At 37.5% G+C, this 13,877-nt stretch overlaps 1 long non-coding RNA gene across 1 annotated transcript in view; it reads left to right on the top strand.

Moving 5' to 3' along the window:
* LOC121106299 overlaps nucleotides 1–13,877 on the top strand; it is a 66,928-nt gene that overhangs the window by 12,072 nt on the left and 40,979 nt on the right. Inside the window, exon 2 of the long non-coding RNA XR_005838904.1 lies at nucleotides 1,201–1,313. This is a non-coding gene — a long non-coding RNA (uncharacterized LOC121106299). The remainder of the gene's footprint in view (nucleotides 1–1,200; nucleotides 1,314–13,877) is intronic.

Below are 13,877 nucleotides of genomic sequence, written 5' to 3'. Positions count from 1 at the left end.
GTACAAAGTTTCCCTTTTCTCTACATCTTTGCCAACACTTGTTATTTCTTGTCTTTTTTATTCTAGTCATTCTGATGGGTGTAGGGTGATATCTCATTGTGGTTTTGATTTGTATTTCCCTGATGATTAGTGATGCTAAGCATCTTTTCATGTGCTTATTGGCCGTGTATACATATTTGTTGGAAAACGTCTTTTCTGGTCCTCTGTCCACTTTTTAATCAGATTATCTATTTTTTGCTTTTGAGTTGTAGGAGTTCTTTAAACATTTTGGGTATTAATCCCTTATTGTATATGTCATTTGCAAATATCTTTTTTTTTAAGATTTTTTATTGTTTTGACAGGGAGAGAGAGAGTGAGAGAAAGAGAGAGAGAGAGAGCATGCACACACGCAGGGGAGAGGTAGGCAAAGGGAGAGGGAGAAGCAGGCTCCCCACTGAGCAAGGAGCCCAACTAGGGCTCAATCCCAGGATCCCCGGATCATGACCTGAGCTGAAGGCACATGCTTAACGGACTGAGCCACCCAGGTGCCGTTCATTTGCAAATATCTTCTCCCATTCAGTAGATTGCCTTTTTGTTTTGTTGATGGTTTCCTTCACTATGCCAAACCTTTTTATTTTGATGCAGTCCCAATAGTTTATTTTTGTTTCTGTATCCTTCCTTAGCAATATTGCTAAGGCTGATGTCCAAGAGTTTACTGCCTATGTTTTCTTTTAGGAGCTTTATTGTTTTAGGTCTTTCATTTAGGTCTGTAGTCCATTTTAAGTTTATTTTTGTGTGTGGTATAACAAAGTGGGTTAGTTTCATTTTTCTGCATGTTAACTCTCCAGTTTTCCCAGCACCAATTATTGAAGAGACTGTCTTTCCCCATTGTATATTTTCCCTCCTTCATTGACCATGTAATCGTGGATTTATTTCTGGGCTATTTTGTTCCATGGAACTATGTGTCTCTTTATGTGCCAGTACCATAATGTCTTGAATACTATAGCTTTGTAATATAATTTCAAATCTGAGATTGTGATACAACCATCTTTGTTCCTCTTCTTTAAGATTCCTTTGGCTGTTTGAGGTCTTTGTGGTTACATACAAATTTTAGGAATATTTGTTTTAGTTGTGTGAAAAATGCTACTGTTATTATGATAGGGATTGTATTGAGTCTGCAGATTGCTTTGGATAATATGGACTTTTTTTTTTTTTAAGCAGATTCCACGCCCAGTGTGGAGCCCAATACAGGGCTTGAACTCACAACAGTGAGATCAACACCTAAGCTGAGATCGAGTTGGACTCTTAACCAACTGAGCCACCCAAGCACCCAGGTAGTATGGACATTTTAACAGTATTGATTCTTTCCATCCATGAGCATGATGTATCTTTTCATTTATTTTTGTCATCTTTAATTTCTTTCATCAGTGTCTTACAGTTTTCAGAGTACGTGTCTTTCACCTCCATGTTTAAATATATTTCTAGGTATTTTATTCTCTTTGGATGTAATTGTAAATGGGATTATTTTCCTAATTTCTCTTTCTGATGGCTTATTATTAGTATATAGAAAAGCAGAAGATTTCTGAATAGTAAGTTTTTATCCTGAACTTTACTGAATTCATGTATTCTAATAGTTTTTTAAAGGAGTCTTTAGGGTTTTCTGTATATATTATCATGTCATCTGCAAATAGTGATGCTTTTTACTTTCTCCTTACTTGTTTGGATGCCTTTTCTTTCTTTTTCTCGCCTGACTACTCTGGCTAGGACTTCCAGTACTACATTGAATAAAAGTGGTGAAAGTGGACATCCTTGTCTTGTTCCTGATCTTAGGGGAAAAGCTCTCGGTTTTTCACCATTGAGTATAATGTTATCTGTGGGTTTGTCATATATGGCCTTTACTACATTGAGGTATGTTTCTTCTTCACCTACTTTGTTGAGAATTTTTATGATGAGTGGATGTTCAATTTTGCTAGATGCTTTTTCTGCATCTATTGAGATGATCATATGATTTTTAGTCTTCATTTTGTTAATGTGGTGTATCACAATGATTGATTTGTGGATATTGAACCATCTTGGCATCCCTGAACAAATCCCACTTGATTGTGGTCAATGATCCTTTTAATGTATCTTTTAATTCAGTTTACTGATATTTTGTTGAGGATTTTTCTGTCTGTGTTCATCAGGGATATTGGACTGTGGTTTTTCATGTGTGGTAGTGTCTTCATCTGGTTTTGGCAATGCTGGCCTTGTAGAATGAATTTGGAAGCATTCTTTCCTCTTCAATTTTTTGCAATGGTTTGAGACAGATAGGTATTAACTCTTGTTTAAATGTATGGTAGAATGCACCTGTGAAGCCATTTGGTCCTAGACTTGTTTGCTGAGAGTTTTTTGATTACCAGTTCAATTTTGTTACTAGTAATCAGTCCATCAGATTTTCCATTTTTTCCTAATTCAGACTTGGAAGACCACATGTTTCTGGGAATTTAGGATTTTATTCTAGATTGCCCAATATTTGGCATAAAATTTTTGTAGTTGTCTCTGTGTTTCTGTTGTGTCAGTTGTAACTTCTCCCCTTTTATTTCTGATTTTATTATTTGAGTTCTTTCTCTTTTTTTCTTGTTGAATCTGGCTTAAGGTTTATCAATTTTGTTTATCTTTTCTAAGATCCAGCTCTTAGCGTCATTGATCTTTTCTTTTGTATTTTCTTAGTCTCTATTTCATTTGTTCCTACTCGATCTTTATTTTTTCCTCCCTTCTACTAACTTTGGGCTTTTTTGATTTCCTTTTTCTAGTTCCTTTAGGTGTAAGGTTTGTTTGTTTATTTGAGATTTTTCCTGATGTAGGCCTGTATTATTATTATAAACCTCCCTCTTAGAACTGGTTTTGCTGTATCCCAAAGATTGAACCATTGTGTTTCTATATTCATTCCTCTCCATGTATTTTTTTACTTTTTCTTCGATTTTTTCATTGACCTATTGGTTGTTTTGTGGCCTGTTGTTTATTGTTCCACGTGTTTGTGTTTTTTCTAGTTTTTTCTTATAATTGATTTCTAATTTCATACCATTGTAGTTGGAAAAGATGCCTGCTATGATTTCAGCCTTCTTAAATTGCAGACTTGTTTTGTGGCCTAATGTGACTCTGTTCTGGAGAATGTTCCATGTGCACTTGAGAAGAATGTGTAATCTACTTACTGTTCTTGTTTGGAATGTTCTGTGTGTATCTGTTAAGTTCATCTGGCCTAATGTGTCATTCAGAGCCACTTTTTCTTTATGAATTTTCTGTCTGTATGGAATATCCTTTGATGTAAGTGGAGTGTTAAAGCTCCCTACAATTATTGCGTTACTGTTGATTTCTCCTGCTATGTCTGTTAATATTTGCTTTATTTATTTAGGTGATCCTATTTTGGGTGCATCTGTCATATTCTCTTGTAGGATTGATCCCTTCATCATTATGTAATGCCCTTCTTTGTCTCCTGTTACAGTTTTCGCTTTAAAGGCCATTTTATCTGATATAAGTACTGCTACCCCAGCTTTCTTTTTTCACTCCCATTTGTATGGAATATCATTTTCCATCCCTTCACTTTCAGTCTGTATTTGTCTTTAGGTCTGAAGTAAGTCTCTTGTAGGCAGAATATAGATGGGTCTCATTTTTTTTTTTATCCATTTAGTCACCCTTTGTCTTAATTGGAGCATTTAGTCCATGAATATTTAGAGTAATCACTGATAAGTATGTACCTATTATGTATTATTTGTTCGTTGTTTTCTGGTTGTTTTTATAATTCTTCTCCTCTTGCTCTCTTCTGTTGTGATTTAATGACTTTATTTATTCTTATGTGTGTATTTCTTTTTATTTTTTGTGTATCATATGTTTTTGGATTGAAAAAAAAAAGTTTATCTATAACATCCTGTATTTATAGCAGTCTGTGTTAAGTCGAAGGTCCCTTAAGTTTGAACACAGTCTAAAAGCACCAAATTTTACTCCACCTTCCATGTTTTGTGTATATGATGTCATAACTTACTTGTTTTTGTTTTGTGTATCCCTTGATGAGTTTCTTTATTTATAATTGATTGTGCTACTTCTGTCTTTTAACCTTCATACTAGCTTTAAATGTGACCTGACTCTCTGTTTGCTTTACCAGTATAATTTTTTTCCTTTCATAGTTTTCTTCTAATTATGGCCTCTTCTTTCCTACTTAGAGAAGTCCCTATAAACATTTCTCGTAAGGCTGGTCTAGTGGTCATGTTTAACTTGTTTGCCTGGGAACCTTTATCTTTCATTCAATTCTGAATGACAATCTTACCAGGTAGAGTATTCTTGATTGTAGGTTTTTTCCTTTAACTCCCTCTGCCCTGCAGACTTTCTGCTGAAAATTAGCTGATAGCATTATGGAATTTCCCTTGTACATAACTGTTTGCTTTTCTTCTGCTGCTTTTATGATTCCTTCTTTAATTATTGCCATTTTAATTATGTGTCTTGGTGTGGACCTCCTTGGGTTCATCTTGTTTAGGATTCTCTGTGCGCCCCGGACCTGGATGTCTATATCCTTCCCCAGATTAGACAAATTTTTGGCTATTATTTCTTCAAATAAGTTTTCTGCCCCTTTTCCTCTCTACTCCTCTGGGATCCTTATAATGCAAATGTAATTATGCTTGATATTGTCCTTGAGATCCCATTTTTTAATTTTTTTTCTTTTTATCTGTTCAGCTTGGATAATTTCCACTACCTATCTTCCAGATTGCTGATCCACTCTTTTGCATCCTTTAATCTGACGTTGATTCCCTGTAGTGTATTTTTATTTCAGTTATTATATCCTTCAGCTGTGCTGGATTTTTTGAGTTTTTTGTTTTGAGGGGTTTTTTGTAGATTATATCTCTTTGTTGAAGTTCTTACTGAGTTCATCCACTCTTCTGGCAATCTGGTATCTTTATGACCATTACTTTGAACTCTTTATCCAGTAGATTACTTATCTCCATTTCGTTTAGCTCTTTTTCTAAGGTTTTTTTCCCTTGTTCTTTCATTTGGAATATATTCCTTTGTCTCCTCATTTTGTCTAACTCTCTGTATTTATTTCTGTGTATTAGGTAGGTCAGCTATATCTCCTCCAATAATGGCCTTATGTAGAAGGCATCCTGTGGTGTCCAGTAGAGCAATCTCCCTGGTCACCAAAACCAGGTACTCCACAGGTGTTCTCTCTGTGATCTGCATGTGCCCTCCTGCCGTGGCTGTGCCACAATTGCTGCAGATATGCTAGTGGGCAGGGCTGGCCCTCAGCCTCACTGTCAGCTATGACCAGCCATGACTACTGTAGGTATACTGGTGGACAGGGCTTGCGGGTTCCACAGGGGAACACCAGAGTGGGGCAGGCAAGGTAGATAGAGAGTATCAGAGCTGGCTCTCACCAGCTTGCTGCCAGCTAGGCTGAAGGAGCACAAGAAAAACAGCATCTGCTCACTCTTCTGTTTCCAAAGAAAACCGCAGATCCCTGCCCCTCTGGCACATGTCCTAAAATTATTCAATAAATTTCTTTTATGTATAACACAGGGGCTTTTCAAATTGCTGCCTCTGTGCTGGGTCTGGGAGGGAGTAATAGAGCACATTGGCCCTTTAAGAGTGAAGACTCAGTTTCCTCTAGCCCTACCATCTCCCACAGTGAATCCCTGCTGATTTTTAGTCAGCTATTATGGGGCATGTTCCAGGGCTCGAGCTACCCAGTGGGGCTTGATCCCCTTGCTCCTCCACACCTGTGATATCCCTCCAGTGGTGGGTGCCCTCCTTGAGGTTTGGCTCCAACCACATCTCAGCCCCTCCTACTTTTCTTGATGTGGCCTTCTCTTAACATCGTTAGCTGTGAAAGATCTGTCGGTGTTCAGGTTGTTTTCAGAGTGAGTTGCATTGCATGTAGTTGTTGCTTTGTTTGTCTGCTTGTGGGAGGAGGTGAATATATATATATTACTTGTGGGAGAAGTGTGTATATATACATACACACACACATATATACACACTGGGAAGTGGGACTGCTATTACAAAGAGAATGTGCGCTTAAAAAAATTTTTAGACATACTACACGTGACTCTCTACCAATATATACCCATGTCCTTGACAACATTGGTTATTATCGATCTTTATTTTGCTCATAAGAGAATATTATTTAATCTGATATCTTACGATTAATGAGGCTGGACGTATTTGCTCACTTCTCTTAACCATTTGCTTTTCTGTATGATTGCTGTTTGTCTAATTTACCCATTTTCATAATTTTTCCTGGCTCATTTTCCTATTAATTTGTAGGTATTTTTTGAATGTTATGAATTTTAATGTCTTTCTTTTAAACATTTGATCCAGGAATAACTTTTAAAATATAAATATGAGCTAATATAAATTAGAATCAAAATGTTTTCATAATAGATATTGTTCTTGGGCAAAGATATACATTGTATGTTGTTCTAAATAGTGAACATTGTGATAGTTCCCTCTATCAGTTCTTTGCTATTCTTCTCAGGTTTTATCCCATGAGTATGATAGTGCTCTTTATGACTGCTTTTAGAATTGATACTTTTTCATTTCCTGTTTCTAGTCATTACTTGAATTGAGTGCTTTACTTGCAATTTGTGGCTATTCACATTGAAGCAAAAGAGCCTACCAGTGAGTAGTAATTGCATATTTTATTGTTGAGAAATTTAAATATAATTGCTTCCTCAATCTTTTTTTTTTTTTTTAAAGATTTTTTATTTATTTATTTGACAGAGATAGAGACAGCCAGCGAGAGAGGGAACACAAGCAGGGGGAGTGGGAGAGGAAGAAGCAGGCTCATAGTGGAGGAGCCTGACGTGGGGCTCGATCCTGCAACGCCAGGATCACGCCCTGAGCCGAAGGCAGACGCTTAACCGCTGTGCCACCCAGGTGCCCCTGCTTCCTCAATCTTTTTTTAAAAAGTGTCAGAGATTCATGTACTAACTGTCATAATTAGGGAACTATTTCTAGTCAGATTTCTAATGCTTTACTAAAGCAATACTTATTTTCAGAGACTCTAATTTTTTTTAATTTCAAGTGTTTAACATGTAATCAGTTTTCACCACATAGTTCCATCTCCATCATTTATCTAGAGCAGTTATATTTACTTATTGTTGGAGGGAGATTTTATTTTAGCATTGTTGGAATCTGAAAGTTTCACTAATCTATATTTTACTATTTCAGAAAATGTCTATTATTTCAAATGACTACTGTAATCTCTGCTTCTTATAAACTTCATGCTTGACTTCCTCAATCAATTCTTTTGGGCTGTGAGTTTTTTGTAAAGTTATTGAGAAAGCCATTTTGTGATAATTATAAAACATTGACTGTAGCTATTGGTGATTTTTTTTATAGGCCTTCCTTTATAATGTGAGAGGCATTGGTTGACTGCATAAATTGGCATAAACTGAAAAATTATAAACATTTTTTATTATCCCATAAGAATGCTTTCCTTAGTGGTAGAATACATATCATACAAAATGATTTAGCATCAAAGATTTTTTTTAAACTGCTTTGATTTCACAGCATTGATACTGCATTTTATTGCATATTGCTTTTAAACCAGGAACATTCAGGACTTCACAAGCTCAAGTTACATAAGCATTTAGAAGAGGAATGTGTAAATTGTCTTAAAAATCAAACCTATACTTTGAGAAGTAAATTGATTAAGCCTTAGAGTTAAAAAATCAGCATGTTTAGAAATTACATTTCTTAGAATTTTCCCAAAGAACTTGCTGATAAACAGGCCAAACAAACATAAACTCATCTGATTCAGGATTGATCCAAAAGTTAAAGGGATGACAACAAAGTCTTAGCAATTTTGTATTTTGCTGAATATCTGATTAAATCAGGTTAAGCATTCTTTGACATTTAAATAATATTGAGTATTCTTTCTAATTATTTCCCCAGCATATAACTTAAGGTGACCAAAGTTTATATTTTTTAAAACTCATATTCATTCAATCATTTGAAATGAATTAAATAAGACGGGGCGGGAGGAGGTGATAATGAATTGTCATTCACAAGCCTTTATGTAAATGGCCTACAGGAATAAATGACTACACATAATTGGCTTTCTCAAGGTACTGATTGGTAAGAATTATAAACCTGGAACTTCCTCAGTAAAGTAAAACCATGTTAAGCCGGTATGTTATAAGTGATGCTACTTCTTCCTACTAAATTGCTGTAATCAGATTATTTGGAATCTGAGCCCAGTCAAGGTTACCTACCTAAATTATCAAACTCTGGAATTCTCTGAATCTGGGATGCAGGGTATCATGAGCCAGGGCCAGAAGAGAGCAAGGTCAAAATGGAAGCCAACACAGCAAACAGAAGTAGAATTCAGGAGTACTTGTGTAGGAGTCAAGTTAAATCAAAAGTAGGAACTTGGGCCCCTGGAATTATACCAGCATACCAAGGTTAGAGGGAACCCCATGGGTATACTTTTCTCCCAGCATCCTAGAGCACCAGAAATATACTAGCATTGAAAGAAGAGTACAAGAGGGCCTTACCTTGTAGTCTACCACTGAGTAAAACCTCTAGCTTCCCAGAGGAGTCTTGTTTTAAAATGGGGCCTATTCTTAGTAAAACTGGAAAATTAACTGCTATAACTGACCCTGAATTTTATAACAAATGTGTTAGTCACATTGAGTTTTGTGTATGGAACACATAGTTACTTATATATCATGAAGGCAATCATAGTTTTCTTCTTAAAAAGGCTCTTCATCATCTATGCTAAATATTTATTAGAGGCAACTTCTAGTACTAACAATTCAGATATTTAACATGATTCATGTATTACTTGGCAGTCTAGTCAATTCCACATTCTTTGCAATCTAGTCAATTTTTATTTTCCTTTGAAAAAGTATTTAATTAACTTAGCTCTGTAGTTAAGTCATTACACAGAAAGTTCAATAAGGCATGAAATTCAATAAATAAAGTTACATTTTGGGAAAACAACACCTTGGGGAGAAAGTGTTGTAGTCTTTCTTTTTCAATATGACACTGGTTTAAACAAATACAGCGTATCCATGTGAAAGACTATTACACATCTTTTAAAAAGAGTGAGAAGGATCATATAGACTGATATATAACAGCTCTAAAAGTATATTGTCTTTTAAAAAGTCAGGATATTAAACAATCTTTAAGTAGTTTTCAGAGGGTGAAGGGCAAGCTGTCTACTAAACCAAAGACCCTAAAAGGAAAATATGTCTATGGAGAAGTAGAGTTGGTCCAAAGACACAGCTCAGCAATGAAGTCTCTGGGTGAGTATCAGCTTACAGAATGCAGAGAGGGAAGCAGGGCTTGAGAGGTCTTCTTAACCTTCCCAGCCCAAGTGAGGTGGCCAAGTGGTCTCCTTTCAAGAGGTGCCGTGAGTCGTACAAGTGGCTGATGTGATTGCCACAGCAGGTTGTCATAAAAGTCAGCAGCTCCACCTCCACAGCCTACCCTCTGGTTCCCCTGTTGTGACCCACACGGGGCAGTACCGTGGCCAGGATGGGGGCAGACTGGGACCTGCCACAGAGGGAGGGTCTGGTGAATTCTGCCATGCTGTGCACTTTTCATTGCTTTGGCTTCATACATTCCTGTGTCTTGTGGAGAAGCCAGATGGACCTGATTTCTCTGGTGAGTTACCGTCAAACATATGACCTGTGTTCTTTAGTTTCTTTCATTATGTCCCTTTGAGATGCTGAAACATCAACCCTACACTTTAACAAATAGCACCTGGACTTTCTCATCTTGTTTCTTTCTGAAGCAATCGCAAAACACTTTAGTAAAAAAGATTTATGACAGCTCTTCTATTTTTTTCTGTTTTATATGTCTGCTAAATTCCATTTTTAAAACATTATGGAGAAAGCCACTGGTGGAATCGCAATGTCTAGAAATGTTAACTTCTCTGTAAAAATAAGGCCACTCAAATCTTGTTAAACTGATATTGTATTCATTGTGCCTCTTAATGCCCACGTTCATTCCAAAGGACTTATAAAATGAAATCATCAAAAAGTTCCCAGCTGCACAAGTCTTTTGAAACTTTTCTATCGTAACAGAGTCTGCGTTACACATTACAAAAACACGCAAGGGGGCTTAAAGATAGTTTAACAAAAAGACTAGAAAGGGAGAATATCCAGGTGGCTTTTTAAGTGTGGAACATAATAAAATGGTGTTTGGAAAGTATTATGCCAAGATGTAATAACTAGAAAACAAGAAAGTCCATTTATAAGTTCAAGTGTAACTTTAAGTCATAAATAGAAGAGATGCTGAGAATGGAAAGGGAAGAAATAACATGAACACTTATTAAATGTGAAACAAATAGACTAAAATCCTTTAGGTATGGAAGAGCAACAGGACAGTATGTTTTGGACCCATCCTTCTGAAGCTTTGTCCTAAGGCTTTGTGTTATATACTACATTATCTCAGGCTTCTCAGGGAAGGAAATCACTTGAGTATTTAAAAGAGAGAGCCTGATTCAGGAGACCAGTTATGCAGGGGAAGGCAGGGCTGAAATGTCCAGTTGCAGACGGGGACACAACACTCCCAAGAGGATTACCCCTGGACCAGAGTGAGGAGGCAAAGGGTGAGGGTCGTCAGAGGGGAGCTGGAAGTGACTCAGCTACTGCCGCAGACGTTGCCAGGGACAGATAGGGAGCAGTAGAAATAACCTGGCTTCTCCTTCTTCCCTCCCCTTATCTCCTGCTGGGTCCTCACTGGCCATTCCCAGCCTGGGGACTAGCCTGCAGGGTTCACCCTTCCTGCAGTGCAGAGCAGAGCAGAGGAGGAATGAGGAATGGATCCCAGGACGAATGGGCTTGGGACCAGCTCAGACATTGTGTACATTAGCAGAAGCACACTATTCCTTCCTTATGTTCAGGTGAGAACTTCCACTGGGAGGGACCTGCATCACACTACTGAAACTCTCCTGCTGCACACTGCCTTTGCTCAGAGCAAGTAGGGTCACCCCTGACTGCTCCTTGTGTCTTGACAGTGTTGCTCTGCTGCATTACTTAAAGTAATGTTTCAGTTTGGCCATACACATTTTTTAAAGGGCCCATTTGGCTTGTAGTCTGGGTGTCCTGCTGTAATCATCCACTGGCCTTTGGGTAGAGCACACTTGATAACAACATCAGAGGCGGGTTAAGTGGAAGTCCAGCTGGGCAGCTGTCCATGGCACCAAACTTTGAGGAGTACTAAGAGATCAATGGAGCATTAAAACATCTCTGGAAATGTCACTATTGGGGGGAGGGGATTAAGAAACAAACAAACAGGGGCGCCTGGGTGGCACAGCGGTTAAGCGTCTGCCTTCGGCTCAGGGCGTGATCCTGGCGTTATGGGATCGAGCCCCGCATCAGGCTCCTCTGCTATGAGCCTGCTTCTCTTTGTTTCCCCCCCCCCGGGTTGTGTTCTTTGTATAAAAAAAAAAAAAAAAAAAAAAAATTTAAAAAAAAAAAAAAAAAAAAAAAAAAAGAAACAAACAAACAAAAAACACACAAAAAAACCGACTTGCATTTCTCAAAATTCCTCTAAAGAAGAAATGTACTTTATCTGGTTGAACTTTTTAATCCACTTTTAGACACTGCCTCTCCCCATTTCCTGGGTCTAAAGGCTGCTTTTTGTATCTGTTTCAAAACAAACAGAAAATCAAATCCAAACTGTAAAGGAATTCTGTTGTCTTATATAATTAAAAAAGAAGGATCGGGGTGAACTTCAGGCAAGGCTTGATCTACAGCCCAGTGATGTCCCCCAGGACCCTGCCTTCCTCATTGTTGGCCTCATGGCTGCCGTCTGACCACCAGCAGCATGCCCACAAGGAAAGAGAGGTCTCTTCCCTCAATACTAGATCTCAAGGTCATCATTTATTGGCCAGGCTTGGACTTCTTTGGAAATACGATATCCTTAAAAATGTTGTGTTTTTTCTCCATTCATCTGATACATAACCTAAGGTGTTTGAAATGTATATAGAGGATGAGGGTGTTCAGGCCTAAGCTTATTTGCTTTTATAGGAAATTCCCATCTTCCTGTTTTCTCTGGCACCAACTTCAGCTTGTGAAGGACAATTAACCTTTTCTAACCTTGAAAAGCTTCAGATTATCAGGCTGCCAAACACTATGGATAGGCAGTTCCGTAGAATAGTATCTCTTAGCCAAGCCAGACAGAAGAAATCTCTTAACCATCCTGGTAGGACTGCTTGTTGGTCAATTTAAATTCGAAAGGAAATATAAAAGGATAATAAATATTATAAACACTTTATTTTCACTCATCCATTCACTAATTCTTTGGTGTGAGCCAAGGTCTTTTCTTCAAGTGTGGGTTTTTCTCATATAAACCTTAATTCAAAATGCATTGAGGCATCTAAGATTTACACTTTCTTTTTTAAGTAGAGCGAGAATTCCACAAGAACCTAGTAAAGTATACGAGAGAAAAATCCTTTTGAATTTTACAATTTCCCCCAATTTTTATAGCTTGAGAGCAATTTTTAAGCAATTGACTTTTATCAAGTCATTCCAAAGCATTTAATTTAGTTTCCATGGGGGGGAAAACCCTCTTCTATTGTCATATTTATAGTTCATTGGTTTCTGTAATTCTATAATACTTAATTGAAGTATGTAATTACAACAAATGTAACTGGCATAAATAAGTTTAGGAAAAGAGAAAAATAAACTAGGAAGCTGTAAAACTCAATTGGTGGGAACAGGTATGGTTGATGGGTTAAGGGTAGCACCCATAGCCACAAACATCCTGAGGACTATGGGCTTCAGTCAGGACGTTTAACAGAAGAATGGAGCATATTAATTGACCAAACAATCAGTTTAGAGGTTGTGTAAGACAGCAATTACTATTTTATATTTTTCAAAATCTCCAAAATTTTTTTCCTTTTTTAACCAGATGTCTTAATGCTATAGCCTTGGTAGAAATGTGCTCAGAGTCCCAAAGTACAATAGGAAATATTTTAACCAGTTGCAACGTACAGAAGTTGCCAACTTCCCTGTTTGGGATAGATAGAATCATCCTCATTACCTTTTTCTTTTTTAATTATATAAGCCAACAGATTTCCTTTACAGTTTGGATTTGATTTTCTGTTTGTTTCCAAACAAATACAAAGAGCAGCCTTTTGACCCAGGAAATGGGGAGAGGCAGTGTCTAAAAGTGGATTAAAAAGTTCAACCAGATAAAGTACATTTCTTCTTTAGAGGAATTTTGAGAAATGCAAGTTGTTTTTGTTTTGTTTTGTTTTGTTTCTTAGTTTTTTTCCCCGCAGATAGTGACATTTCCAGAGATGTTTTAATGCTCCATTGAGGATGAAACTTGTAGCATTGTATGTCAACTACGTTTAAAAACAAAACAAAACAAATCTCCAGAGAATGAGCACATTTGAGGGAAGGCTTAGAGATCCAGTATATAGTTGAGTAGATTGTGTGCTGCTCAAAGGAACCTAGGCAAGGAGACAAGTGGGACCCAAATTCAGCTTACCCACTCAGGCGTGGAGCTGGATCTATTTGGAGAGAGGGGTGCCATTTTATTTACATGAAGGAGCCTGTAATAGCAAAGCCACGCTCCTGCAGGCCAAATTTGTCTTGTTTATCTACCCAGAGGTAACTTACATTCTAATATACTGGGAGCTTTGGCAGCTCAACAATGTCAGCCAAGAATCAGTTTATTTTTCTCTGTTATCCATTTTCTCATGTCAGCAAGCCACATCCCTAGGTTGGCTCTACTTGTGCTCACCAGAGGAAGGTCAGCATCAGCCAAGTCATCCTTTGCCATTGCCAGTGGGAGAGTGAACTCCTCAATCACTGAATATGTTAACTTCCATATTTTTTCAACCCTGGTCTTGTATCCATCACTAAACCAATCACTGTGGCAGGGAGATTTAGCATGTTGGCTAAGGTAGG

Source organism: Ursus maritimus, unplaced genomic scaffold (genome assembly GCF_017311325.1).
Source record: "Ursus maritimus isolate PB19 unplaced genomic scaffold, ASM1731132v1 scaffold_31, whole genome shotgun sequence".
Lineage (NCBI taxonomy): Eukaryota > Metazoa > Chordata > Mammalia > Carnivora > Ursidae > Ursus > Ursus maritimus.
This window is presented reverse-complemented; position numbering and strand designations above follow the sequence as displayed.